This window comes from Emydura macquarii, unplaced genomic scaffold, assembly GCF_026122565.2.
Source record: "Emydura macquarii macquarii isolate MOO-44397 ecotype Brisbane River unplaced genomic scaffold, CSIRO-AGI_Emac_v2 contig_2636, whole genome shotgun sequence".
NCBI classification, from domain to species: Eukaryota; Metazoa; Chordata; order Testudines; family Chelidae; genus Emydura; species Emydura macquarii.
The window spans coordinates 5,613,467-5,641,011 of NW_027132773.1; the positions used below are offsets into that span (position 1 = coordinate 5,613,467).

The window sequence follows — 27,545 nt, forward strand, 5'->3', positions numbered from 1 at the left end:
TTGGGCAGCACTGAGCACAAACTGGCACTTGAATTGTAGAGACAGATCCATATGTACAGCCTAGATACGGAGCAGAGTCATGAAATTTGGAGCTGGAATCAGATTTGACTCTACACTTCACAAAGAGTCATTTGGATTCAGTTCAGCCATTGAGAGTGAGACTTTACACAAGACAGCATACTACCACAGGAAAGTGAGGTACAAACTGCCATATCATGGGCTCAGCAATGCTGACTGAGTTCACATTAGCCTACAGCGATTCAGCAGTGCAACAGATTTTCAGCTAGCTGTAATTATTCTTTCAGCTCTAGAAGCCTTGTGATCTCTGCTGCCATAAATCCCACAGTTCCTGGAGACAGGAAGGGACAGCAGTCAGGGCCAGATTTAGGGGCACGCCAAACTTGGGAGGTGTTGGTCTTGGGGTGCTGTTTTTATTGTTAGTGACAAAAGGGAAAATGGAATGTTTGAAATAAAATGTTTCAGGTTTTCCATATGTGGATTCATTTTTCATTAACCTCCTAGAATGTTCTGGACTTTTGTAGAATATCATGGAACCTTCCAGACTTTCTGAGAGCTACATTTTCCTCAAACCTCCTAGAATGTTGTCAGCCATGCTCTCCCGGGTATATAAGGGGACAGGGTGCCACCAGTCAGTCAGTGAGATATAAGAATGAAGTGAGTGACGTCAAAGCCCAGCTGTGATGTTGTGAACCTTGGTTTATTGTGTAATTGTGAAAAAGTGTATGTGTGTGGGGATACCAAAGGTAGCTTTCTCCTTCATGCTGCCTGTGCCCAGCAGGTGGTCAGTGAAAGGATGGGAGAGACACACTCCCTGTCCTCAGTTTAGGTGCCCAGACCCAGACCTAGCACAGCCCAAAGATACAATTGCAGGGAAAGTCCTGCTTAGCTCCAGTCTGGAGCATGCCCAGTGCAGACCAAATCTTTGGGGAATTTAGGTGCTAAAATCTAAGACATCTCTACTGAGTATGTGCAAACTGCAATTTTTTTCAAAGGCCAAACTTGGCCAAATTTGGGCAGGTCTTCATGCGGACATCACTGACACAAAGGCCATGCCCTGCCAAATTTCAAGTCCCTGCTCCAAGGGGGTGCTAGAACTCCTCAAAGAAATGTTCACCAGAATTTTTTAACATGAACAAACAACCTGTTTTTCCCTAACCTCATTCTTAGAAATGATTGAATCATTTTGGCTGAAATTTTTAGCCTGAGGCAGACATCCAGCATCGAGAATTTCAGCCCAAATGGTTAAAGTTCGGCAAAATTCTAAGCAACTGAAAACAGGGACTTATAATGGGAAGTGTTGGGCAACCTTAAAAACAATATGCAGGTCTGGTAGCACTGTGTATAATAGCGCAGTTTCAGCTTCCCAAAATCTCAGGATGTGTGTCAGAGGTCTGCAAAAATACATGGCTGTGGTTTCTTATGCTTTTTTAAAAAGATTAGTAGACATAGAATGGTACAATATGGGCCATAGGTCAACAATATTTGGCAGCTACAACTTCATTAGTGTATCTTACCTGTTCTTATGACAATAATATATATATGTAAAAATATAAAACCCAGTAGTAACAGAACCATATGAAATATGAAAGCACTCTATAAAGCTGCCTTTTCATATCCAAATTACATATAAGTGTGCACAATAAAACAGCATCCACATAGCTAATGTCCAATGAAGGGTGAAGTCTCAAAAGTTCAGAATGTGAATGCTTCATTTGCATTTCAAAATCTGAAAAAATTTTAACCGCCTCTTCACTGAAACTATGGAGGATCCTACCAAGCCATGTTCCCTCTAACCACAAACAACCCTCCTTCAGCCCTCCCACGGATCGCTGTCCTAAATAATGTCTTAAGGATGACCCAAAAGTAGGGCTGATGCTGAAAGGTCTTCCAGGGGGCAAAAAGCAGCTCTCCACATCTCCAACTGCTGTCTTTTCCTTCAGTTAATGGAATAAAAAATGGTTTCCGCTATCTCACTTGACCACATGGGACTGACTAAAATAATCTGGAAACCACACTCCGTACCATGTGACCAATCTCAACCAATCAGATTGGCTCAAAATACTAAGAAAAGTGGGACAATATTTTCACACAATATTTTTTTAATGAAATTTCTAACTTTAAACAATTAGTTTCCAATCACAAAAACAAGAAGTTTTGGTTAAGTGACTTGTTATGAATATATTACTCTGCTCCATTTATAGTATGCACCTATCCTACTGTCTGAATAGAGTCATTTCAGTCATTTAACAATACATATAGAGAAGTCCAGTGTGACCCAACGTCAACTTTTAAAACGCTTCAAAAGATACTTTCCCCTAGAAGAAGCCTGAAAAAATAGGCTTTGCAGAGTGTCTTTAAGATCAACAGACCCCAGTTCTGTTAAAGCCTGCTGAGTGCTTTTGGCCAAGTGACTTCCCCTCTCTGTGCCTCAGTTTCCCCATTAGTACTGCCCTCCTTTGTAAAATGCTTTGAGATCTACTGATGAAAAAGGCAATGTAAAAGTTAGGTATTATTATTAAAGAAAGAGTGGAGGAACAAATTCCAGAATCTAAAGTTCTCCACTAAAAATGCCTTTTCCCAATTCCCGGAAGGAAATACTGAGGTATGGTAACCATGAGCCTCCCAGCTGATCTCAACTACATAGGTAAAACACAAGGAGAAATAGTTTCAAGACCCACACCATGAAGGGCTTTATTGATGAACTGAACTCAAACTGAAATCCAGTGCAGCTTCTAAAGCACGGGTGCAATGTGTTTTCTGCAGAAAGCACCATGAAATAAGTGGTGACAACATTGTGCACCAGCTGAATTTTCCAGGTTGTCTTCAAGTGCAGCCTCAAGCAGTGTAAAAAACAAGTCCAACCCGGAGGTGAAAGAGTCATAAATAACCATGGTAAAGTAGGTTGAAGAAACAGTTTCAAAAGTGCATCCAAGGATATTTACCTATTTGTTATGGAATAAAGAACAGCTTCCAGGAAAACTTCTGTTGGCAGGACTCACACAGTTCAATAAGTAGTTGGTCAAATTACCATGCTTGGTGCCAAATCTCATAGGTAGAGCCTTACCAGCAAGGAGATCCCCTGATGAGATCTGGATGTCATCTCAAGCTCCTGAAAAGCATTAGACTTCAAATAATCTTGGATGGTTTTTATTAGGGCTGGGCAAATGGTTAAAAAAAGTCTTTGAACCGGCCCAATTAGTCTGTAACTTAATATTGTGGGTATGAACAATCAATTGCACACATACAAAATGGGAAATGACCGCCTAGGAAGGAGTTCTGCAAAAAAGGATCTGGAGATTATAGTGGATCCCAAGCTAAATGAGAGTCAACCGTGTAACACTGTTGCAAAAAAAAAAAAAAAAAAAAAAAGCGAATATCATTCTGGGATGTATCAGCAGGAGTGTTGTAAGCAAAATGCAAGAAGTAACTCTTCCACTCTACTCCGCGCTGATTAGGTCTTAACTGGAGTATTGTGTCCAGTTCTGGGTGCCACATTTCAGGAAAGATGGGGATAAATTGGAGAAAGTCCAGAGGAGATCAACAAGAACGATGACAGGTCAAGAAAACCTGATCTATGAGGAAAGACTGAAAAAAATGGGTTTGTTTAGTCTAGAGAAGAGAAGATTGAGGGGGACATGACAACAGTTTTCAGGCACATAAAAGGCTGTTACAAGGAGGAGGGAGAAAAGTTGTTCTCCTTAACCTCTGAGGAAAGCACAAGAAGCTATGGGCTTAAATTGCAGCAAGAGCAGTTTAGGTTGGACATTAGGAAAAACTTCCTAACTCTCAGGGTAGTTAAGTACTGGAATAAATTGTCAAGGGAGTTTGTGGAATCTCCACCATTGGAGATTTTTAAGAGCAGGTTACACAAACACCTGTCAAGGATGGTCTATAATGCTTGGTCTTGCCATAAGTGCATGGAACTAGACTAGGTAACCTTCTGAGGTCCCTAACAGTCCTACAATTCTTTGAGTCTCTGTGTTGATGTACCCTATTTAGCTTTCACATTCCATTTGTATTACTGAATGCCTGTCCAGTGAACCGAACAATCACCACACATAACCATTGCCACTGTGGTTCCATTAATCCATCAGCAAGGGGCATTCGGAGAGGCAGCCCCACGCTGCTTACACCTAGTGCACTGTCACATTCAGTGTTTTTTATCATCCACACGAGCCAGGAAATTTGCCCAAGTCTGTTTCCAAAATGAACTCTCCCACATGGCAACTTAACATATGGCCCTGATGAAGCACTGGACTGGCATTTCCTACAGTTCTCATACAACTGATCACCAGATTTTATAGGATGAACTTGGCTACTGCATGAATTCCTTGTATCCTGTGCTCTGGATTGTTCTGTCAGGCTTATCCAGCTGCTTCTTTTCTGTTTATCTTAATGTCTTATTCCCTTTTGTAACTGATGATCTGCCAAGTTTAGTCTTCAGCCAGGGGAATTAACAAATAACAAAAGGCAAATATTTCATTGTTATGGCTTCAAATATTAAAGTTTTATGAAATATATTTATGGCTATGCGTGTATTGATCCTCCATTTCTCAATGCCATTTCAAGACTGTGAAAAATCCAGCAGCTCTTGGCTTGCAAGGAGTTCGCCTCTACCAATATTTCAGAGAGAGTTATTCCTCTCTGGTTCGCCAAGACCACCTTGAGAACCATTTCTTACCCTCAAAGATGCCAATTTTAAGACAGGTTATATTAAAGCGCCTCATGATTCAGCCTGTTTGCAAGTTTCCTTTGCCCCAGCCTATTATGCAAAGGAGCAATGGTCTTTTTCTTGTTATTTACATATTTAAAATGAGAATTTTCTGGACCAGGATTTTGCTATCAGGTCAGTCTATTGCTTTGTTTTTTATTTGACATGTTTACTGTGGTGCCTCTTCACTGATAAAACCCTCCCTCCTAAGATTATTCTTCAAAGGAATTCATTGGATTTGAAATGCAACTGAAATATTGACCTAGTTAGGCCTAAAAATTATCAGACCTCTGCTATGTTTCAACTTTCACAGGCTACTACCTTCCGCACTAGTCACTTTGGTCTGATTCTCCTTTCAGTTCAGTCTTTTGTTGCCTCTGACATCAGTAGGAGCAGGATCAAGCTCACTAACCCATCTAAAAATACATAGGCCAGCTCTGGGACAGTGGTATAATAATGGTGGATTCTGGGAAGGGCAGACACGAGGATTCTTTAGAGTATCCACCAAACTTAACTAACTAACTTACATTCAATTTTAGTTGTGTGTACAGAGAAATTGTTAGATCAAGATTTTACAGGTCACACTTTATAAACCATTATCAATGGTTACTATAAGGGTTAGTAAATGACTAATAGATGTTATAAAGAGGTTGCAGACATGAGTAGTGTGTGCTATAGATGGTTATAAACCGGGCCACATATATTCTGCAATTGTGAAGTTTGCCACAAAATTCCCCTGGCTGCGGAACTGTGCACCAGAATCTCAGATTTATTTTTTATTTTTTTTAAAAAGAGCTCTTATGGTTTCAAAAATAACCTTGAAAATATGTACTGTGTGAGTGATGCCCATCTGAGTCTGCACAGAACCTGAAGCAATGGCTCAGAGGAGTATGAACTGCCCCATTCAACTCACTTGGCCCCATGGACTCTGATGCTGTGGCAGAATTCAGCTTTTTTGCTGCAGAATGTCTTACTTTGCTACAGGCTGCAGCTGACTTGCTCTGCACCTTTCTCCACAAGAGTGAATTAATCAGAGAACAGTGCATGCTCCCTGCATCCACCCACACATCATCATAACTGCTGAAGCCCTTAGAGCTGAGCCATCTGGTGAACACAGCAAAAACATCTACCATCAGGCCTGCCGACAGGGAGGAGTCAAAGGGGACAATTGTCCAGGGGCCCAGATATTTAAAAGGGCCCGGAGGGATGGGAGGATATATGCATCCTCTCCTCCACACACCTCTCCCCCGAGGTCCCTGCTGCTTGTGCTCTCCACCCCACTCCTGAGCCTAGCTTATTTATTATGCACCACACAGGTTCCTGGGCGGTTGAGGAGATGGTATCTGCTACTCAGCTTCCCGGGTTCATCAGTAATCTCCCTGGGGAGTCCAACAGACCTGGGAAGCTGAGTAGCAGATACCATCTTCTCAACTGCCCGGAAACCTGCATGGAAAATAAATCAGCAAAAACTTCTGGCGGAATCCCTGATGTAGCATGGTTTAAGAAAACAAAACCACTATAGAAAGAATACCATCTATTAAAATTCTATGGTCTTTATGAGTAATTCCTATAGAAAAAACTATTAAATTTATATAGACTACTCTTGGTTTTATCCCTATTGAAATTCTATAGGATTTTCCGTTAAGCACCCTCTTTCTCCCAACCATTGCCACTGATGTCTTGGCCGTGCAAACACTTACGCATGGAACAGTCGAATTGAGTTCAATCACATGAATGAGTGTTTGCAGAATCAGGGCCGAAAATATCAAGGACATAGGGTCAGAACTGCATTTCAAGCTCAATCCTGAACTCTCTTGCTTTGAAATTAAAATGATACCTTTAATGTAAATGGTAAAGAGCCCATTTGCACCTTTTCTGTAGTTAAATAGTTATTTTTAAAAAATCACATTAAGTCTCTTATGTAATGTTCATGAAGAAAAGCTACCTCAACCCAAGTTCCCCACTGATACTAATAATACATTATGGGAAACCTTTCCAGTCTAGAGTAACAGTGTACACAGCTCTATGTTTCCCCCTGGTGGTGAATTGTACCATGGTTTAAATACCTTGAGACCACACACAGCCAACAAGAACAGCAACCATGGCCTGAAGAATGTCTTGAATGTGATGTTTCCTTGGGGATTTTAGGGACAATAAGAAAACGATTTGTTGGTTTGTATTTTGACTGAAATAGCTTTTGATCACTCAGATGGGTCTGTTCTGCTTGAGAAGGAGCAATCTCCTTTGTAGCAAATGAACCAGTCAAACAACTAAATCAAAAGGAGGTTATCCATTAAGCTCAGAAAATACCTGAAAAGAGCATATGGTTAATTAAATATTTAGACATGTTCACTTTTTAAGTGGATTTACAACATCCAAATTTAACATCATGCTGAGGCTAAGTATTTGCATACCATTGCATATAACAGTATTTGCATATGCATTGCCAATGTTTCATGGAAGAGTTTAAAAAATTTTTAAAAGAAGATAATGCTAGACGCACTGTCCTCACTGAAACTTTAACCATAGCCTTTCGTCACAACATTTGTTTTTAAATGTGCTTGCTTTCATAATGAATGTTATTTCTTACTCATGTGGCCTGTAGGGTTCTTTAATTAGAGAAGGCAGAAGTAAATAATTAAAAGCAAAGAGACTGGATGTAATCAGAAAAAGTATTTGCTCTGCCTCACTCAGTGCAAAATTCTGGCCAAGTCAAGTAGCTTGGAATATGTTCTGACATTAAAGCCAACAAATATCCCATTGAAATGAATACGGGTAGTAGGTGAAGAGGGACCAGTAGCTATTAAAAGTCTTGCAAGCTATCTGCAATATGTATTGCCTCATCCAGTGCCATAACTATGCATTTCAGTGCCTGGGGTGAGCAAGCATATTTGTATCCCCTACCGCTTTTTTCCATCATTCTTCCATCCCCTTTTTCTGCCCCTCAGGGTTTGCATCCTGGGCAGTTACGCCACTCACCTCGCCCTGGTTACAATCCTGCCTCATCACCCTAGTTATACCACCTCCTCATCCCTTATTAAACATTCCCTTCAGGCGCCTTCTCCCTATACAAGAGAAGGGTAGGTAAATGCTATTTCATATCTATAAAGTTATTACTAAATGAATACTTAAGTGCACAGTATTGAAAAATGCTGTGGAGCATTGTAGTTATGGAGCTGCCATACCACTGCCCCACACAGTTACATTTTCAGGTCCCAGACAAGCCCAAACACCATCCTTTACAAGACATTTTTGAAGACTGGAGGGGGGGAGGGAGGAAGAAGAGGATTCTGCGTAATCCCTGCAGCTTAATTCAAACTTCATGCTATTTTCAATCTTCTCTGTTAATCAGAATTGAGCTGTGATCCTGTCAGATCTCACCAGGTTAATAGAATTATGATGGCTGATTAACTTCAAGGTACCCTTGGGGTATGTCTCTACTTAGGGGGAGGAGTGATTCCCAGTTTGAGGAGACATACCTGTGCCAGATGTCATTGAATTAGTGTGCTAAAAGTAGAGCATAGCCATGGAAGTGCAAGCATGTCTCCACGAGCTGAAACTCACACCCCCAGTTCTGAGTGTAGACATACCTTTAGCGGTTGCAAGAAGTAGTAGGGGCAATGATGATTCAATAAGTGTCATTCTTCCTTTTCAGTTAGCACTGACCATCCAGCATGGTGCTGAAAATGACATTGTGGTTATATAAAAAAAAATGTTTTTACCTCCAATCTTGGACACCAGAACTGGACCTCTTCCCAAAAATGGTGCTACACATCTTAACAACTACTTGTGTCTGGGATCTTTAGCCAAACAAACAAACAATCAGAAAGGGTTCAGAATAGAGTAGCAAGAACAAACGGAGGTTTGGAAAACATGACTAACAGTGAATAACTGTCTCATTATATTTACTTCATTCAAGAGAAGTTTAAGGGGTGACTTGATCACAATTTTCAAGTACTTATGTACAAAAGAGATTTCTGGTAGTAGATGGCTCATTAGAAAAGAGCATAATGAGATCCAATGGTTGAAAACTATATCTAGTTGTATCCACTGACTAGAATTAAGGCACAAGTTGAGGGTAAAAAATTCCAGAGGAGTAGCTGTGTATACAGGAAAAACAACAAGAGTCCCGTAACACCTTAAAGACTAACAAATTTCTGCGGGCACAGGTTGAGGGTAATTAGCCATTAGAACAACATACTTAGGGATGTGGTGGATTCTGGCACCTGTGTCTTTATATCAAGACTGGAGAGCTGTCTAAAAGCTATGCTATAGCTCAACCAGAAGTTGTGCTTGATGAGGAAGTTACTGGGGAGCGTCTATGACCTGTGCCAAAGGAGATCAGATTAGATCATCATAATGATCCCTTCCAGCCTTTTTAAAAAAAAAAAAATCTATCAATAACTCCAGTACCTTTGTCCAAATTCCAACCAAAGTAATTCAGGGTTTCAGCTGGATTCAGTATTGTTCCCTTCCTATCTGTTCGTGTAGCATTGGGTAGTAGCGCTGTGCATTGTTAAACCACTGTCAAAGTTCACTACAGAGGTGGACGCGATTCATTAGTGTCTGATATTAGCCTTGTGTGTTTGTATACAAGTCCGTTTATAAACCAGCATGTTGTAGGATAAAAGGCACCCAATACTGACAGTAATCAGGTGTGTATGAGTGAGCAGGGACCAGGAGCTCAACTGGCATCAGAGGCAGTGCGGGGCAGCGATCAGAGTTCTCGCAGGGATCAGTAGCCGAAAGATTCAATCCAAGGGGCCAGATCAGAGAGGTGAGGTTAGGTGAGGCTGTAGTCTTTTCAGGGCCCAAGCATAACTTTTTTGGGCCCAGTACAAACTTGTAACATGGGCCTCCTCCCACACACATAATGGGGGTTGCAGCCTAGGCCAGTCCTCCGGGGGCCCCAGGACCTCCGGGGCCCCCGGTAAAGTGTATCCTTCCCTCACCCCACCCAATGTGGGGGCCCTGAGTCTTTTAGCCAGCTGTTGGTCAGGGGCTACACTTCAGTGCACCATTGTGGCGCAGCAGCTAAGGCTCCCCTTAGCGAACTGGTAGGCCTGAGTTCAACACCCTGTGTCCTGACACTCCAAAATGGTGAGATTTTAAAATTAACTGTGGTTTCCTTTTTTTCCCTTCTAGTCTTTGAGCCCATAAGTTTTCAAGCATTTCTCTGCAACAAGAAGTGCTAGAAGCTTACTTTTAAAAAAAATAAATGTGACAGTAGTGGAGATTCTCACCTAATAAAATGACTAGGAATTGGGATTCTAAGAAAAATGTCAGCTAATGTGAGAGCCACAATAAAAATCACAAGAGTTAGCAACGTTTATAATAATATCAGCTTCTATTCCAGTTTGAAGACCAGGTTTGGAGAAAAATAAGAAGAGGAGGTGTATCTATGAAGTGAGAGACTTTTAGAAAGTCAAGAACTTACTTTCACTCAGAAGTTCTCCCCAGTTGAAATGCCCCACCTGTATTGGGTCAGAAGCAGCACAAGTTGCTGTTTAGAAGCAGCCTCATGGTGTCAAGAATGGATTGTTTTTTTTTTTTTTTTAAGGGAAGTCCAAAACAACTGCTCTGGGGGATGGGAACTCCAAGAATTCTGGGGCATTTGAAGTGGGTTGAGCTCAAACCTGGGATGGTTTTTGGGGGAAAAAGAAAAAAAAATAGCAGGGGAGAGCACAACTCCCCCCCCCCAGAGCGCTGCTGCAAGCAGGCCAAACAGGCAGCTGCGGCAATGGCTGGTGGAGTCTGGAGGGAAGCTGCCCAGCATTTGGGGAGAAAGAGAGAGAGAGGCCAGTAACAAGGGGAGCAGCAACCAACGCCAGAAAAGAAGGGACACAGTAAGTGGGAAGCCAGGGGAAAGAGACTCTGATTTATGTGTGAATATTCCCCACTTTATTGATTTCTATTCAACCCCAATAGATTGAGATAAAACATAATTTGGCCTCTAGATTGCCTCTGGTCTCTCTTAATTGCTCTGATTCAGTACACATTTCCATCAGGCTCATTTCAGAATGAATGGCTTTATTTGTGCTAAGTGAAATATGTTTGCAGGTATGAAGACCACAAACATGCAACCTTCGTTCTTTTGGGTACCAAGGATGGATCAGAATGGGTAATATGATTGTTCCTGTATATTTTGGCAAACTGGGTATCCCAGTCCTAGCTGAACTCTACTCTAGGTAAGTGCTGCCTTTATATTTTGGCAGATTGGTCAAGGGGTCTTTTTCATCCAAGTGACAGCGGAAAGGCATTAAATTATACATAAGTCATTTCACTGGAGCCTGGAAAGTGTGACTGTTGAACCACAAACTTTGGCAGAAGAACATCAGAATTAATACACTATTTTGAACAACTTTAACATTAATGGGACCAGTTTAACTACATGTAATGTAGAAGATCTCAAACTGGATATTGTGTAACCCTGTGGTGGTTTTGTGTAATTGTCTGTATAATTCACATTTGGGATTTTTCTTTTAAAGGTGAATTGTTGTTTGTTTGTTTTGCAGGGTGCCAAAATGCTAGCTCTGGAGACTGCAGTCCTCTCTCCATAGAACAGTTCAGCACAAGCAGTAGCAATGCAAGCTTCCTCATCTTCTCCTACACTTAACCTGAGTCCTAAAGGAACTAAGGATGAAGGGGTGGTTCAGTTTGTGTCCACAAAGTCTTTGGACTCTCCTGCGATAGCAAACACTGGTGCCACCTATAGCAATTGTTTCTCTCCACCAGAAATTGGATTAGTCCTGAATTTAGCTAGCAACCAAGAGCTCACTGATATTCTATTACCAAACCCATGAGCTGAGTTTTCCATGCTTATTGGATGTGTGTCTCATGGTAGTGAAGCCTGCTTGTGGTGATCACCTAAGGGACCAGGAAAAATTGGTCACCTAGTAGAGGGGATCTTTAACTAAAGGTCAATTACAATTGTAATGGAAAGCACAAGGGAATTAGCTTGTGCTAATTAGCTGTGCAAGATAAGAAGCTGCCTATTAACAGTAGTCCTTAGTGCAGATGTCATCACATACAGAAGCAAAGAATGCAATTTTAATATCATTTACTAACTTAATCCATAACACTGAAAATATTGCCAGACTGTTGTGTGCCTGGCAACAATACACTCAAGGTTTATTATGAATGTGTCAAGCCCTAAGATACTGAATGATGATGCAAGGAGAAAGAGTGCAGAAACATTCCCTCCACACCTGCTGCATGCAACCCTGGGGAGTGGGGTGGGGAAAGGTACAATTAGCCCTAGAACTTGGGAGAGTGTGTTTCATGATAGCTGTCCTAACCAGAGGGGTAGGGAGGTGGAACTGACCTCAGGTGGAGGAGATGGAAGGGACCTAGCACACAAGATAATCTGTTAAATAAAGAATTCACATCCCTTCCTCTCCTGGAAGTAGCATGCATTCATAAGGCACACTGCCTATAGCAGCTCTAGTTTAGACAGCACCTCACTGACATTGCTTTAAGCCACAACTGAGGCCGAGGGCTGTGTATCAGTGTAAAGAGCCAGCGATTTTACTGAACAGATTTTGTCTGACTAGATATCTACATAGCATTAAGTAAATCTTCGAGAAAGTCATGCCAGGATATTGCAGTAGTATGAACAGTACTAAAAAGCAATGAGGCCCAAATGGAGACCTGGAACATGCGCATACCACAAAACAGATCAATAGTAAATGCATTAGTGAGGATAGAATGAAACCATTCAGAAAAATACAGGACAGATCAACATAGTATGGAATCTGCCTGAAAGACCATCATTCTTCATTCTTGGGCTGTATGAACTGAAATGAGTTATAGTGTCCTAAAATCATATGCAAACTGGTCCAAAGCTGCCTCAAACATTAATCCAATTGAAACAGGCTGCCAACTCCAACAGCAGCTCAACACTACATCTCCAAGAAAAGGAAGGGGATTTTGGAGGGCAGAGGGAAGGTTTTGATAAAGATACTGTCATGCCATGAATGCAAATGGGATAAGAATTGGCACAAAACAGTGTTTCAAATGAGGGGAAAAAATACTGGCTAAACAGATTCTGTGAATTTTGATTAGAAAGTGTATTGTAACGAGTCTGCTGGCTTCTGACTGGAGAGTTTCCCTCCACACCAGGTGAGCTGGATAAAAAAAATCAATCTAGCCAGTTCCAGAGGGTTAGCTGTGTTAGTCTGTATACAGCAAAAACAACGAGAGTTCTGTGGCACTTTAAAGACTAACAAATTTAAATTTCATCTGAGGAAGTGAGCTGAGGCTCACGATAGCTTATGCCTGCTGAAATTAAATTTGTTAGTCTTTAAAGTGCCTCAGAACTCTCCTTGTTTTTTGTTTTTAGTCTAGCCAGTGGAGAGCAGTGTTATCCAGTTCAACAGCCCTCCAGTAAAGGGCAGTTAAGGAACCACCAAAGTACAGGAAAAAGAAACAATATCCTGAGGTCAGAGAGGAAAGGGCCAGAGACTGCAGGAAAAAAAGCACAGCAGGTTGGAAGCAGCAGCTTGATAGCTGGCTATAAAGGGAAGGTTGGGCTGGAGGCATCCAGGGAGCTGGAACCAGAGGTGTAGCCAGAACTGATTTTTTTGGCAGGGCCTGTGGTTGACATGGGTGGGCACAAGCCCTGTGTCACAAGTGAAACAGAGGCTGATAAAAATGCAGGATTAACTGCTTAAAATCTGATCGGGTGGGCCTGCTTTCAAAGTGGGTGGGCCTGGGTGGGCCACTGGCTGGAACTGGAAGGCTGAGAGCACATGGGGTTGCCAGCAAGGGCCAGCTGTAGTTGCAGCTGGAATCAGGAGGGCCATGTGGAGGGGACCTATGAAGATCTAGCATTATAACCCTGCCCTGGACTGCCCCTGGGGGCTGAGTGAGGAATTGATGGGTTAATCTTTTGTTGTCACCATGAAAGGTATTGTGCCAAGGGTAATCACACCTCTGAATTTCTGGCAGCCCTAGAATTCTCAGCTACTCAGAATGGGCAAGTGTTCATGGGAATGCACTATGCATTAGAACCAGTAGAGCTTCGTGCTTGGGGGTGCCTAAGGGCTTGCCCGAGGCTGTGGGTCACAGAGCATGCGGCCAGCTATCTACAGGAGCCTGTCACAAATACACCCTGCAGCAGGGCTGATTACAGCATTCAAGCCACGACTGGGGTGGCTTGGATGACAAAAAAGTTACAGAATGTCTCCCCTCCTCTGGAAGGCAATGTAAGGTGAACAGCACCATCTTCCAGGTGTCTCAGTGCCTGGCTGTAGGCAGTACCTGGACGAAACTGAACACAGGAAGAATGGAGGCAATGCAGATGGGTAGAGGGGAGACCTTTGAGGAGTTCACCTCCTCCATGACATCCCCTTCTTTCAAGGGCATCTGCTCTCAGATTGTTAAGTCAGGCCACAGCCTTTTGGATTCGCAAGTAGTCACAGCTGCAGAAAAATGGCCACTTTTATCTACGACTGGCCTGGAGGCTGCGTTCCATCTGTTGTGTTCAGACCTGGCTGCGGGGATCCACATGCCCTCCAGGCTTGACTTGCAATTCATATCTAAGAAAGAAGCCATGTACCCTGTAAAAGCTACAGCTGGTATGAAACACAAAACCCTGTCTGCTTAGCAACTCCAATGTCCATGCTCATTTCACCTCTTTGTTCAATTCTCAGCACTGCCTCCCAGTTGAATCCAGAATGCAATTCAAAGCCTCTGCCCTGCTATTCAAAGCCTTCCATAGGGCTGGGCCTAGCTACCTGAGAAACCAATGTTCTCTCTGAAACCATAGCCTCCCTACAATAACTGCATTCCACCGAGACACCGTTGACCAATGGACGGAGACTTGTGAGTACAACAAACAGAACCTAGACTCTGGAACTCACTAGTATGCAGCCGTTACTAATCCTGCTCTTCCAGCTGAGATAATTAACCTGGGAGGGTGGGCAGAGGCCCTGATTCAATTGCTCCTGCTAGTACTGTAGTCATGTGTGCACCTTCAGAGGGCCATGGTACACGACCACTGTTATACTAGTGCTCAGCTGTCCTCGCGGACATACGAACAGTCATAGTGCAGTCCTAACAGTTGCTGGACTGTGAAAATAAATACTGCTGTAGCAAAATCTTGAGTACTCTGACATAACTATGTTGTTTCCTTCCACAATTCAGACCTCCTTGTAGTTTCCCTGTGCATCTTTTCTACAGAGCTCCTGTTCTCATTATTTTCCTTTTGGCACAGCAGTGGCATATGCTGGTCAGAAGTCCTCTCCTGTTTGTTTGAAGCAGATTTACAAAAGATCTATGAAAGGTGTTTCAAGCACTGTTGCCTCACAGGGGGCTTGGGAAGGTTCTTGTCTAGTTGCTTAGCCGACAGTTCCCTCCCAGTTCTACAAATGATCATCAGGCTGCATTGTCGCTATTCTGGGTTCCCTTGAAAGCAGCCTCTCAGCCATTTTGACTTTAAGTAGTTTGGATGGCTCCTGTGTTTGAAGTTGCTGGAACTACATCAAACAGCTGAGTAAAGAATGCTGTGAAAGGATTTAGTCTGCCTGGATATGAGTGTTACTGAGCAGAGAAAAAGCTTTTTCCAGCCACCATTGTCATCTACCCTTTAAAAAGTTTCTCTTTACTATTAACAGTTAGGCTGAGCATTTTACTCCAGACCAAATTCAGTTCTGAACTGCCAGAGTTACACAAATACCTTTATCTATTCTACCACAAAAGAAACCATTTGCAAAAGAAAACTTTTAGTTGAACAGTAGAACTCACTCAGAGACACCATGTGATAGTATACTGAAAAGATTCCACATACGAAAACTCCATCAATTGAAAACTTAAATTTGAAAATTTATGTTCCAAAATACAAGCAGATCACAGCATAATTTAACATGGGTAAATTAAATAGATACATATTGGTGCAGGAAGTTATCCATCAGTATGTACAAAAAGATTAATAAATGAGGGTTTCTTTATACTTAGAGAAACTTATTTCAAACTACCTGTACAAAGATCATTATTTCAGATTATTTTCCCTTCTACTTCCCATATTTTCTTTCCAGTTTCAGCTAGGCATAGAAATCTAGTTTATATTATTCCCTGTGTGACTTCAGACAGACCAACATTGTTATGGACAGTTCCTGCAGACCCAAAACTAACCATAAAAAAATTAATTGTTATTTTACTTTTAGAGGGAAAATGTAACAAATTATGCTTCAATAAAAATAGGACTGTCTCCTTGATCCCTGTATGATATTATAGTAGCACATATCAAGGACGTTAGATTGGTATCCTACTCAAGTCAGCTGAAAGGCTCCCACTGACTTCATTGGGATGATTCATGTACATAAAGCTAGACACCTTCTTAAGTCTTTGAAGGATGAGGGTCTGGGGAATCCATTGCAGTCATTGGGACTACTTGCTCGTAAACTTGGCACACATGTAAGTCTTTGCAAGATCAGGGCCTTACTGTTCCTTATAATTAAAAAGCATAAGGGGGGGGACTGAACAAGTTTATTCTTAAGTCTAAAATAAAGCACTACTGGCAATATATGCATAGCTACCCTTCCCCTGCCACATACACAAACAGAAAATACACACATGAAACACTTTGTATATCAGAGAAATCTTTTAAAATAACTTAATAACTAAAAATGATCAATACCTTTTGTCTAAAACCATTTCAGTAAATAGCCATATAACAGCCTCTCCCACAGCTTACTTTATGTGCACGTGTCAGCACTTCTCCTTCATGCCACCACAGGTTTAATCAATAAAGTGGTTTAAAAATGGACCTGGTTAAAGATGTAGAAAGATGAATGGCAGTTTTAGAACTGGTCAAAACTCAGAATTCTGGTTCTGCAGAAAATTTGGACATTTGTTTTTGTTCTGAATCAAAGTGTCAAATTGTTTAATTACAACAAACCAGGAGACACTGATTTAGAAAATAAGATGTTTCAGTCTGTACTAAATAGCAGCTGCTCTTAATGCTTTTTTTAAAATAATATTTTTCTGTTATATCAGGTCATAATTCTACTGACATGTCATGACATAATGTAAAGCTAATAACATAAAAGTGAAAAAAACAAATTTTCCCAAAATGAAAAATTTTTATCAAAATCTGTATGATTTCACACAAAAAAATCAGCTTAATCAAACAGCATTTTTCAACTGAAAACTGTGTTGACAAAAGTTTTCTGACTGGTACTTGTCAATTTAAACTTGATATATATCAGTTTAGCTTGCACTGACAAATTTACCAACCAGGTTAGCTCCCAATGTAAGCTAAACTGATATGTATCAAGTTTAAACCAAATATAAGTGCATCCACAGAAGTTTTTCATTGGTTCAACTAAATCAGTTTTAAAATGCACCTTTAATGAAAGCAGTGTACATTTATGTGTACACCAGGCCTGAGGCTGGACATTTTTTCTCCACTCCACTTGAAAATGAGTGTAATGTGGATCCTTACAGCTACAGTAAAGGTGGTCAAGGAAATTCTAGACCCTTTTCCGGCACACAGCTTTCCTTCAAGGTTACTGTTACCAAATAATTTAGTGTGCTAGTTGCCATTGTGCAAAGTTGTTCCTCTTTTTCTCCCTGCATTTGTCCCTCACGCCTCTATTCCTTTTAATAACCTGTGGAGAACCTGTATCTTTAAGATAACAAAAAGAAGTAAAATGTAAAAGCTACAGTACACCACCCTGTTATATGCAAAATGTCAAGATGTGGTTTGTGGTGACTGCTATTTTGGTAAAGAAAATAAGTGGCTACACTGTAAAAATTTGACTTGTGGTCTCATTACTGTAAAGCACAATTTTGTCCGTTTTTTTTTTTTTTTTTTAAATGACAGAATGGGTTGATTCAGCCCTTGGGATACATAATTGCTATCTCTACCACTCAAATCATCCAACCTTTCTCCATACATGCCCCTAAAATATGTCAGGAATTTAAGATGACTCAGTCCCTTCGGTAGACTTGATCTGAAGTTGTACTTTCGGACTATATTGGTTACTTCTGTGAGAGATTAAATAGCTTCTAATTTTCGGTGCCTCCCTTTTTAGGTACACAACTTTAACATTAAAACACAACCAGTCTCCACAATGCTGAACATGATTTGTTAAGTTTTACAGTGATCATTGTCAGAATCATGTCATCTAACTCCACTGTTCACAGACATGTTCAAAACACAGCAACATTGTGTGATATCAGCAAGTCCTTGGAAATCTACGGCTTGATTTTCCGAGGTTCTGAGCAGCCACCGCTCTCACTGACTTCATCTGGATGCCCAGGAAGAGGTTGCTGGAAACCTTAGTAGAACAGCTGTAGTGAAATGGAGAGGGAGGAAGACCGATGGGAGGGGATCCAGCCTGGAATGGTGTAACAGGAATTCGAGACAACTATTGTAGATGGCTCATTCAATTTGTCTGGAGATGAAAGCTAGAAACATAATGAGGCAGGCAGGTTGGCTCAAGGCATGTTTTTGAAGGAGGACCCAAGCTTGATGTGTTTAGAAGTGAAGGAGCCAGAGGACAGCCAGGAAATTCAAAATGAAAGTGAATATTCCTTCTTTCACTCAGACTATTGGCCATTGTTGCCTCTGGTGTCTCCCACATAGCACACAAAACAGAGTATCAGTCTTTGCCCGGTGGGAATCACACCCTTAGCACAGCATACTAAGTTATTTCGGTTAATTTAGAAATATACTTTTTATCAAAGAAAAAGAATGTAAGTCCAAACTTAGTTACTGCTGCTGAGGGAGGAAATATACTGCAGCTACGTTGCTTTTTGCTGCAGTGCCACTGTAGTTTCACTCCATCTTACAAATGAGGTATTGTCCTCTAAAATTACATTACTAATTAAAGCTAATACAGCCAAGCCCAAATGAATGCAACTTTGATCTGTGTAGCACCTCTACACAATCCCTCTGGCATGCAAACTGAAATTAAACAACAAGGCTCAACTGCTGCTTGAAAGCAAAGGATCTTGGGCCCAGTTTGCTTAGTGCTCTCTAGACTAAACAAAGTGCTTATGTCAGTGCCAGATGATGATTTACTGAGATTTACTCACAAACATCTCCAGCTAAGGATACGTGGCACACTGCAATGATGTGTCCGGACATTTTAAAATAAGCCCCATCTTTAGCTGAGGTTACCACCCTGATTGGACTACCTGACAATTGTGCATTTGCGTCTGGGTTAATCAACTGTTTCCCTTCAGCGAGGCAGGAAAAAGGGAATAGAGGTGGGAGAAGAGAACAAGAAAGGTTTGTAGGGTAGATGATAAGTAGAAAGAGATAAGGGAGAGAGTGCTGATTAGGTGACAAAAGAGAAGTAATGAAATAGAGGGGTGGGAGGGAAAAGAGAGATGAGTGATTTGGGAAGACAAGGAAGGAAGGAAGGAAAGAGAGAGAGAGATTGAAACAGCACAAAGCGTGGGGGGCAGGGGGAAAGTAAAGGGAAATGAGGGAGATGGACAAGGAAAATGGAGAGAAGGATGGACCAAATATACATTAAAAGGAAACAGCCTGTAGATCCACATATGCTTAGAATTGACTCAGTAACCCTGGGAATATAGGATCACCTGCTCACACCGCAGACTATTTAACCAGTTTTCAGGAAGTTTTAAACCATCACAGCTTCAACTGATCAGACACATGAAATCCATGCTGTCCTGTAGATTTCACAAACAACAGACAATGGACCTCAGCTAAAGAATAAAGAACTCCCAAACTTAACTAAAACAGATGGATTTCATCAGGAGACATTTAATCATAGATATTCACAAGCATATGGACAAACTGAAAGAACTTGCTAAAAAGGATGAGAGAGGAGATCTATATTTAACCCTACTCAGTTACAGAACTGTATGGCAATGTAGAAAATCACCTGTACAAGCATTTCTGTACAATAGGCACATACATTTGATTAACAGGTGTGAGACACACTGAAAGTACATAAAAGTCTCCAGTCTAGTGGGAAAGACTAGACAAATAAAATATAAACAGAGACTAAGATCTTTTCTGCACCTAAAAAAGCAAAGTTAGTTTGCTTTAGCCAGTGACCATCTTGCCAAATTCTATCACCTTGTTCGTAGTGATAAAAAAAGGCAGACAGTTTTTTAAAAAGAAATCCCAGATACTTGCTGAAGATACCAAAGAGCACAGGGGAGACAGGAAAGTCAGCAGTTAATAGTGAAATGAAAGAAAAAAATCCTGAAAAAGTTTATAGACTGATCCCTTTGCTCACTGGGAGTGAGATCAAACAGTCTACTACTAAAAGACATGAACATGCCTAATGACATTTTTCTGGACAGTACATCTCTGGAAGAGAAGTTATATTTATTCTATAACGACATGGAAGGTGTTGCCAAGCAGATACCTTATTTGTTAGATTAATTTGTTCACTTTTTTTTCTGGTTTTATTTCCATGATTTTACATCTATAGTGAAACATACCAACACAAAATACAATCCACAAATCACTACTGACAGTGACTAAAAGATTAACTCTTAGCATTCAGAGGTTTAAGAAAAATCATTCAAACATTCCATTTGGGCATGTAAAAGTTGCACTTTACAATAAGGGTAATAACACAGGTGATATTAAAAAAAACTTAGTGAAATTCAGGAAGAACAGAATTTGAAAGCAAGTCTTCAGTAGTATCCAAATGATCCCTTTAACAGAGTAGCAGAGTCAGGCCTGATCTACACTTAAAATTAGATTGACCTAGCTACATCACTCAGGGCTGTGAAAAATGTCATGTCCTAAGGGCCATAGTTAAGTTGACCTAACCCCAAGTGAAGATGTGGCTAGGGTGATGGAAGAATTCTTCCATCAAACTAACTACTGCCTCTCGGAGATGGATTAACTACATCAAAAGAAAAATCCCTTCCATCAGTGTAAGAAGTGTCTACACTATGATGCTCCAGCAGCACATCTGCAACACCATAGCTGTGTGGCTATAGCATAAACATGGCCTAAAATATGTATGACTGTCTGCTGAGTCACCCTTAGCTCATCTACTAGAATTCAGCATTAAAATGGAAGACAAATATTTATTGCTGAGTCACATTGGCATGTGGGCCCAATTTGTTCCAACACAGTTGAAAAGTGGGAGGTGTCTTTCTGAGCCAGAGGTCTTGGAAGGAAACCCTAGAGGAAGCTTTTTAGTATGACATTCTTGTGATGTTATTGTTTTTGAGATAGATCAATAAATCCAAATCCCAGGAAAGGACCCAGTTTACTCAATAACTTAAGAGAGTCTGTGTGCCTTTGAGAGTACCTGGTAGGATTTTTGCCCATTCATAATCCCAGCCAGATCATCCTTCTCTTGAAGCTAGAGAAGCAACAGCAGGAAACATAATAAGTACTTTAATACTAAAACACATGAATTTTTGTTTGTAAAGTCAAAGGTTTCCTCTTATGGTTCTGTGTAGATTTTGCAAGATCAGAAAAGTTGTATATTTTTAAAACCATACAGTTTAAGGCCTCCTTTATAGATTTAGGCCCCAATCTAGCAAAGACTTATGTATGTGCTTACATTTACACACTGCAAGTAGTCTGATTGGCTTCAGGTAGACTTCTTGCTGTGCACAAAGTTAAGTTTGCAGAATTGGAATGTAAGATTGTTACCTTGTGACTCTTTCCTTATCAAGGGCCAATCCCCAAACCCCAAAACATTAGTATTCTAAAATGCTTGATAACAAAGTGGTACAAACTTCTGACTTGCCATTTCCCCAAAACTAAACAAAAATCATCATATGCACTAAGACGTTAAAATGAATGAGTTTCCTTACAGCACAACAAGAAAACATTTAAGACGACTTTGATACACCCCATCAATTTTACATGAACATGAAAAGTCGGAACCACAAAAATCTTCCATGAGGTTGGCCTAACAGTATATTTAATTTGCTCAGAAAATTGAGAAGAAACTATAAAAGAGAAAGTGTTCTATAAAGAACTAAGTTCCTCAGGAAATTAAATGCTGCCACAATTCCTGCTAGAGAGGAGGACCAGACTTTGTGGTTAAGCCACTGGACTCAAGAATGCTCAGTGCAATTCCTGGCTCTGCCACAGCCTTCTTGTGACTTTGGGCAAGTCACTTAATCTGTAGCCCCCCATCCATAAAATGAGGATAATACTACTTCTTTTCTCACATTCTCTGACTCGTCTATTTAGGCTTTGACACTGCAAAAACTTACACACATGAAACCATGGGCGGTGGACTCACCATCGGAGGCCTGGGCCATGGTGGCTCCGCTCTTCCCAACTCCACTCCGCACCCCTTCCCGCCGCTCGCCCTATGCGGCCCACGGTGGGGCTCAGAGCTCTTCTGGGCAGTTGAGGTTCGAGGCTGAACTGGCAAGCTGGCCAGCGAGAACGGGGACAGAATGTCAGAAGGGGCCTTGGATGGAAGGGGCAGGGCAGGAGGCTAGCCTTCCCAGAGGGCGGGGTGCACGCACTGCCCATCCATGTAATGTTACACATGTGAGTAGTCCCTTTGTGACCAAATGGTTGGAAGGTCAGGGCTTTAGATTGTAAATTATTTGGGGACAGGACTATCTCTTAACATACACATGTACAATGCCTAGTACAATGATAAATATAAGTTGCCACAGTCTTTCTATGGTCCAGGAACGAATGCTCTTGAGGTTGTAATGCAGTTAAGCTAGATCAGGAGTAGTCAGTAGACAGACCGTGGCCAAACTGGACTGCCAAATGCTTTTGAATGGACCCTGAAATCTTCTTATTTACTTATTATTATTTTCTCTGGAGTCTGGATCTTGACTATACCTTGACTAAGAAACCTGGACCTTGACAAAATATAATTGACTACCCCTGGGCTAGATACTAAGTAGATCTGTGACCAGGTAATCCCTCAGAAACTATAATTTGCCCCCCCCCCCCTTTTTTTTTTTTTTTTTTTTTTTTTTTTGTGCACTTGTGCAGAATTAATAGCAGAGAATGGGGTTTCTTGCCACCCTTTTCTTGGATGTTTAGAAACCAGGAGGCTATAGTTCCTAGAAAAGAAAGGTTAGGATTCTGAGCTCCAATTCTTCCCTTATACAAGTCGGTGGTGATTTCTAATTAATTTTGTTTAGCTCCTTCACTGTAGTGGGAAATGTTCTTTCATGGTACACATGTGCATGTGAGCAACATATGGATGGGGGAGGGAAAGTAGTTAGCTCTCCTTTTTCCTAAATCACTGTCTTGCCAACTTTTCCTTAGAACAGAGAGGAGGTTATTTTTATTTCCTATGTACAACTGCAAATTGGATAGTTAACTGAAGTTTAGGAAAACAGACTATTTTATGTTTCCCATTAGACGGAGAAAGCCCTGAGTATAGCATGCTTCTTCCTTTCTTTTTCTCATGATAATGATCATTACTTAGATGAAGTGAAAGCCAAAGCTCTTACCTGTTAGTAAATGCCAGTGGTTTCCTCTTTCCAGCCAGCTATAGGCACTGTCAGCTACTTCCTAACAATTGTGTTCCATAAGGCCCAACCAGTCCAGCTGTGGCTGATTTAAGGACTTAATGATTTAATAATCAATCAGCAGAACTAAGATAGATTTTTCAGGACTTCCTTCATGGGTATTTTGCTGAATAATAGACCCAGCAGGTCCCTGGGATTTACTGTAGCCTATTCCAATAAAGCAAGCTGTTTTGGGACAATGCAACAGTAAAACTCCCAGGAGCTAAAGTGGGTCAAATTCTGCCCTCAGGTGATTGAACAGGTGTAAACAAGGAGACACATTGTTCCCTCAAGTCTAGATGTACTTTAAAGGTTGACACTTAAACATTTTGGTTTCTCTGTTTTGTGCATTTTTCCTTTGCTATCATTTTGAGTCATCACTTTGCAACTTGTCTGTCAGTCAGCCAGCAAAAGGTATGCTTCAGTATAAAAAAAGTAAGTTTAACAGAAAATTAAAATGTTGCTCAAATGGCCTCATCCTAAAAGTGAGACTAGGGCCCCAATATATAGGGGGAAGGGTATACTTTACTGGGGCCCGGAGGCCCTCGCCCAGGCTGCAACCCCCATTACCATGAGGAAAAAATTGGACTAAATTGTAGATCATGCCTGAGGATATTTATAGAAACTTATTTCCTATGTATCTATTATTCAGATCTTGAGATTTGCTGGAGCCAATCAGAAGCAGTGTTAGGGCAGCAACATTCTGAACAGTGAGTTGCCCAGGCCCTTCTCTAGAATAGAGAGTGTGTGCTTGTGCAGTTAAACTAGGACTTGTAGTTTGAGACTGAGAGACAGAGAGATTTGAGCTCCACTCTGTGACATGGTCTATCATACCAAGATCAGGAACTACCAGTCCCAGAGTTCCTTGTGCATAGGCAGGAGAGAGGGACAGCTGGTGGGAGGGGCAAAGCCAAGCACCATAAGACAGTGGGAGCCAGTGCTGCTGCTGCTTCTAGTAGAGTTTGCAGGCCCAAAATAGATGTGAGTAAGTGTCTAATTCACACACACCCCCCAACCGCCATGTCTGGTGGTGGCTATAAATACAAATCAGGCAGTCAGAAACATAAGGAGGTAAAAGAAAGGTAACTAAAAGAAGCTAAAGGACACCACTCTATCCTTCAGTTTTTCAAATCAGACCTTTCTGCAGTCAGGCAATATACTAACTAGGGAAGCAGATGAACAGAATCAAGATGAAAATGATTTCAATATAGAGACTGTGTCTGTGGCACTGGCAATTGATGACAAAGAAAAGCTGTCAGAACATGCATCATATGACTCCAATCTAATGCTTGAAGATAGTCAGGTAGTATCACCATTAGCACTACCACATTCAGAAGGTTTACAAGAAGCAGGAGAGAATAGTACTACACTATCTGATTCTTGTCTTTTCAAAGATCCAGGCTTGTGGCTTGAAAACATAACAGATTCTATCTGGTGTCCTGACTTTTGAAGAAATGTGGAAGCTAGTAAAGTCAATGCCAAAAGATGTTGATGGGTATAATTTTCCTGAATTTCTTCTCAACTGTAAGACTTCCAACAAAAGAGAAAAGATACCAAGAGACTGGCTTGTTTGGAGTGCTACCAACCAAGCACTGTATTGTTTTCCATGTTGACTGTTTCCTGAAGGGAGGCTTAAACAACACAGTATGCTGGCAAAAAATGAAGGGTATTCACCAATTGTGAAAAAAATGGCGTAAACTATATGCTAAACTTCCTGAAAAGAACTTCATGAAAAGAGCATAGAACATAAAACTTGCTACTGCCAGTGGAAGCAACTACAGCAGTCACTGTCAGGTGGACGTGGAGTGGACAGTGAGATTAAAAAACAAATATTAACAGAAGCTACAAGATGGAAAGAAATATTGGAAAGATTGTTGGATATTACCTTATTTATTGTTTCATGAGGTTTAGCATTCCAAGGAGATAATAATCTGATAGGTGACCCACACAATGGTAACTTTCTTGGAACTCTTGAGATTATAGTTTTGGGGGAGCGAATTCATGATTTTGCAATGAAAAAGGCCAGAAAAATAACGCTTTAAAGTTAACCGGCCTAATTATAAAATGTTGCAGTCACATTGGTCCATTAGAATAAAAAAATCAAGACATTGACAGGATATAATACCTTTATAGTGACCAAAAAGTTACAAAATAGTCAGCAAACTTGTAGGACTCTCAGGTTGGTGATATGTTAAACAAAACTAGTAAGGGGGGGCATTTTTCAGAAATGTAGAATGTAACAGTAATTTCTGAATTCAAACTTTTTTCATGGCTCATGAGATTGTATGTATGGGCTGAGGGATTGTGGTATGTGTATGGGAGCAGGCCTGTGTTACAAGTTTGTACTAGGCCCGAAAAAATTATGCTTGGGCCCTGAGTGAGACAACAGGAACCAGAGAGTGTGTTCCTCAAACCATTGTGCAGTTAGGAAAATGCTAGCATTGTAGGCAGTGATCTGTGTACCTGATTTCTTATCTGCTTAGTAAATAGGTTACCCTGAAACCAGCCTCATTCTTCAGTGAAAAAAGTAGAGTAATAAACCTTAACCTTTGCTTGAATTGTTGGCTTAGGAGAGTGTGTATTTGTTTGCATGGAAAAATACTTGGGTCCCAATCCTACAGAGACCCTGCAGACATCACTTTGAAGCTAACAAAACATGTGTCTCATGCGTAAGTCTTTGCAGAATCAGGGGTGTGGAACAGGGGTGTGTAAGAGCAATAGAGAGACATCAGGAGGATTCAGAATAAATAAGAATTATGAGATAACTAGAGATTATTCAAACTTTTTTAATAGACAATTCTATTTCAGACTAGACAAATGCACAACATGGTGAATTTTGAGAAGTCACTAGTTATGCATATCTGTTTCACAATCAAATCAATCCCTGTATTTTAAAAATCGTTTTTGTTTTTGTTTTGTTTTTTTGGTGTGATCAGATTCTTTTTGTGCGATCTGGACATTTTTACTGCTGAATGGGGATGAAAGTCTCTCTCTGTTACTGTTAGTCTGTCGTAGATCCAGAAGCTGTTTTCCTTGTCTACAGTAATACTGATGTAATGCTGAACAATGATGTGAAAACAAATGCTGTTCATGGCAATGATTACTTTCTACCACAAATAAGTCTCCCTTCTTGGAGAGGTAGGAGGTCTACCTGTTTTTGTCAGTTAACATTGTTTCTTCCATCTTTGCAAGCCTAGGTTTCTTTGGATGTTTTTATAGCTGCTGTTGCTGGCTCCACATAATAACTAAGCACTATTGTTAGGCACAGAGAACAACAACATGTGCCTACTGGGTTGGCTTATTTGTAAAGATTACTTATTACTGTTGTTTTTGTGGGTTTAAGTACAGTAGGACTTTCAGGCGATAGAGAGAGCTTTTCTGGCTGCTGAAGCCAATCTCCAGCATCTGCTCGGTCCAGAGAGACAAAAACTATGTTAAAAGAATAAAAAAGATATTACAATTGTTAGCTACTCCTCAATGTTTAGTGTAATGAGATCAGAGTGGTTAAGCTGAAGAAAGGTTTCTCTCAGTAGTGAATACGGGCAGCAAAAAGCTACTGGCATATTGATTTACTGTAAGATGAAAACCAAAGTAACCTCTGATGAATGAGACCCTTTTTTATACTTTACAGCCTGTAAAATACTCCATATAGGTGTTTACTTGTAAATAACAAGAAGAATAAGATGAAGACTTCGCAGTACCTTAGAAAACATTGGTCACAACTTAGTGTATACTTAAAAGCATTTAATGAAAACTTGATTGCACAACTTCCTAAAGTTTAACAGCAAACGTCTGTTTATTCTTAAGCCATATATTTTTCCTTTTCTTTTTGAAACAAGTTCCTTTGAAAGTTGAATAATGAAACAACCCCTATCCCATGTGGAACTTACATGCATTTAACTGTAAGCCAAGATCTGGATGAGCTCTCCCCTGCCATCTTTTGATGAACTGGAGAAGAAACCTCAGGAGCAGATCATATTTGCATAGACATGCCTACTTTGCATAGGGGATCAGCAGACAGACCTGCTTTGCCAAAGTGACCAATTTTGGCTGTTTTGAGTTAAAATTCACTTTATTCTTGGATGCAGGGACAATGAAATGTTATCATCCTTTTTGGGGCGGAAGAACTGTACTTAGGGTGACCTCTCTCAATTAGGACATGCTATCTTGAACCTCACTTGCTATGCCAGGGTTAGTGATGTCCGCTCCAATTGGAATTTAGAGAGGTAAGGATTTTGCCCTTTAGTCTGGTGGCTGTTTAAAGAGTCCTTGAAACTATTTGATATCTCCCTTTTGGTGTTTAAAGCTGGAGATGATTGGATTCAATTTAGTATCTTAGTTTCTTTTCAGTGATAGTTAGAAC

At 40.8% G+C, this 27,545-nt stretch overlaps 1 long non-coding RNA gene across 1 annotated transcript in view; it reads right to left on the bottom strand.

Moving 5' to 3' along the window:
* Positions 1-23,198, bottom strand: part of LOC137163640 (uncharacterized) — a 56,304-nt gene extending 33,106 nt beyond the window's left edge. The window contains exon 1 of the long non-coding RNA XR_010922748.1: positions 23,126-23,198. This is a non-coding gene — a long non-coding RNA (uncharacterized lncRNA). The remainder of the gene's footprint in view (positions 1-23,125) is intronic.
* Between the last annotated feature and the right edge of the window lie 4,347 nt (positions 23,199-27,545).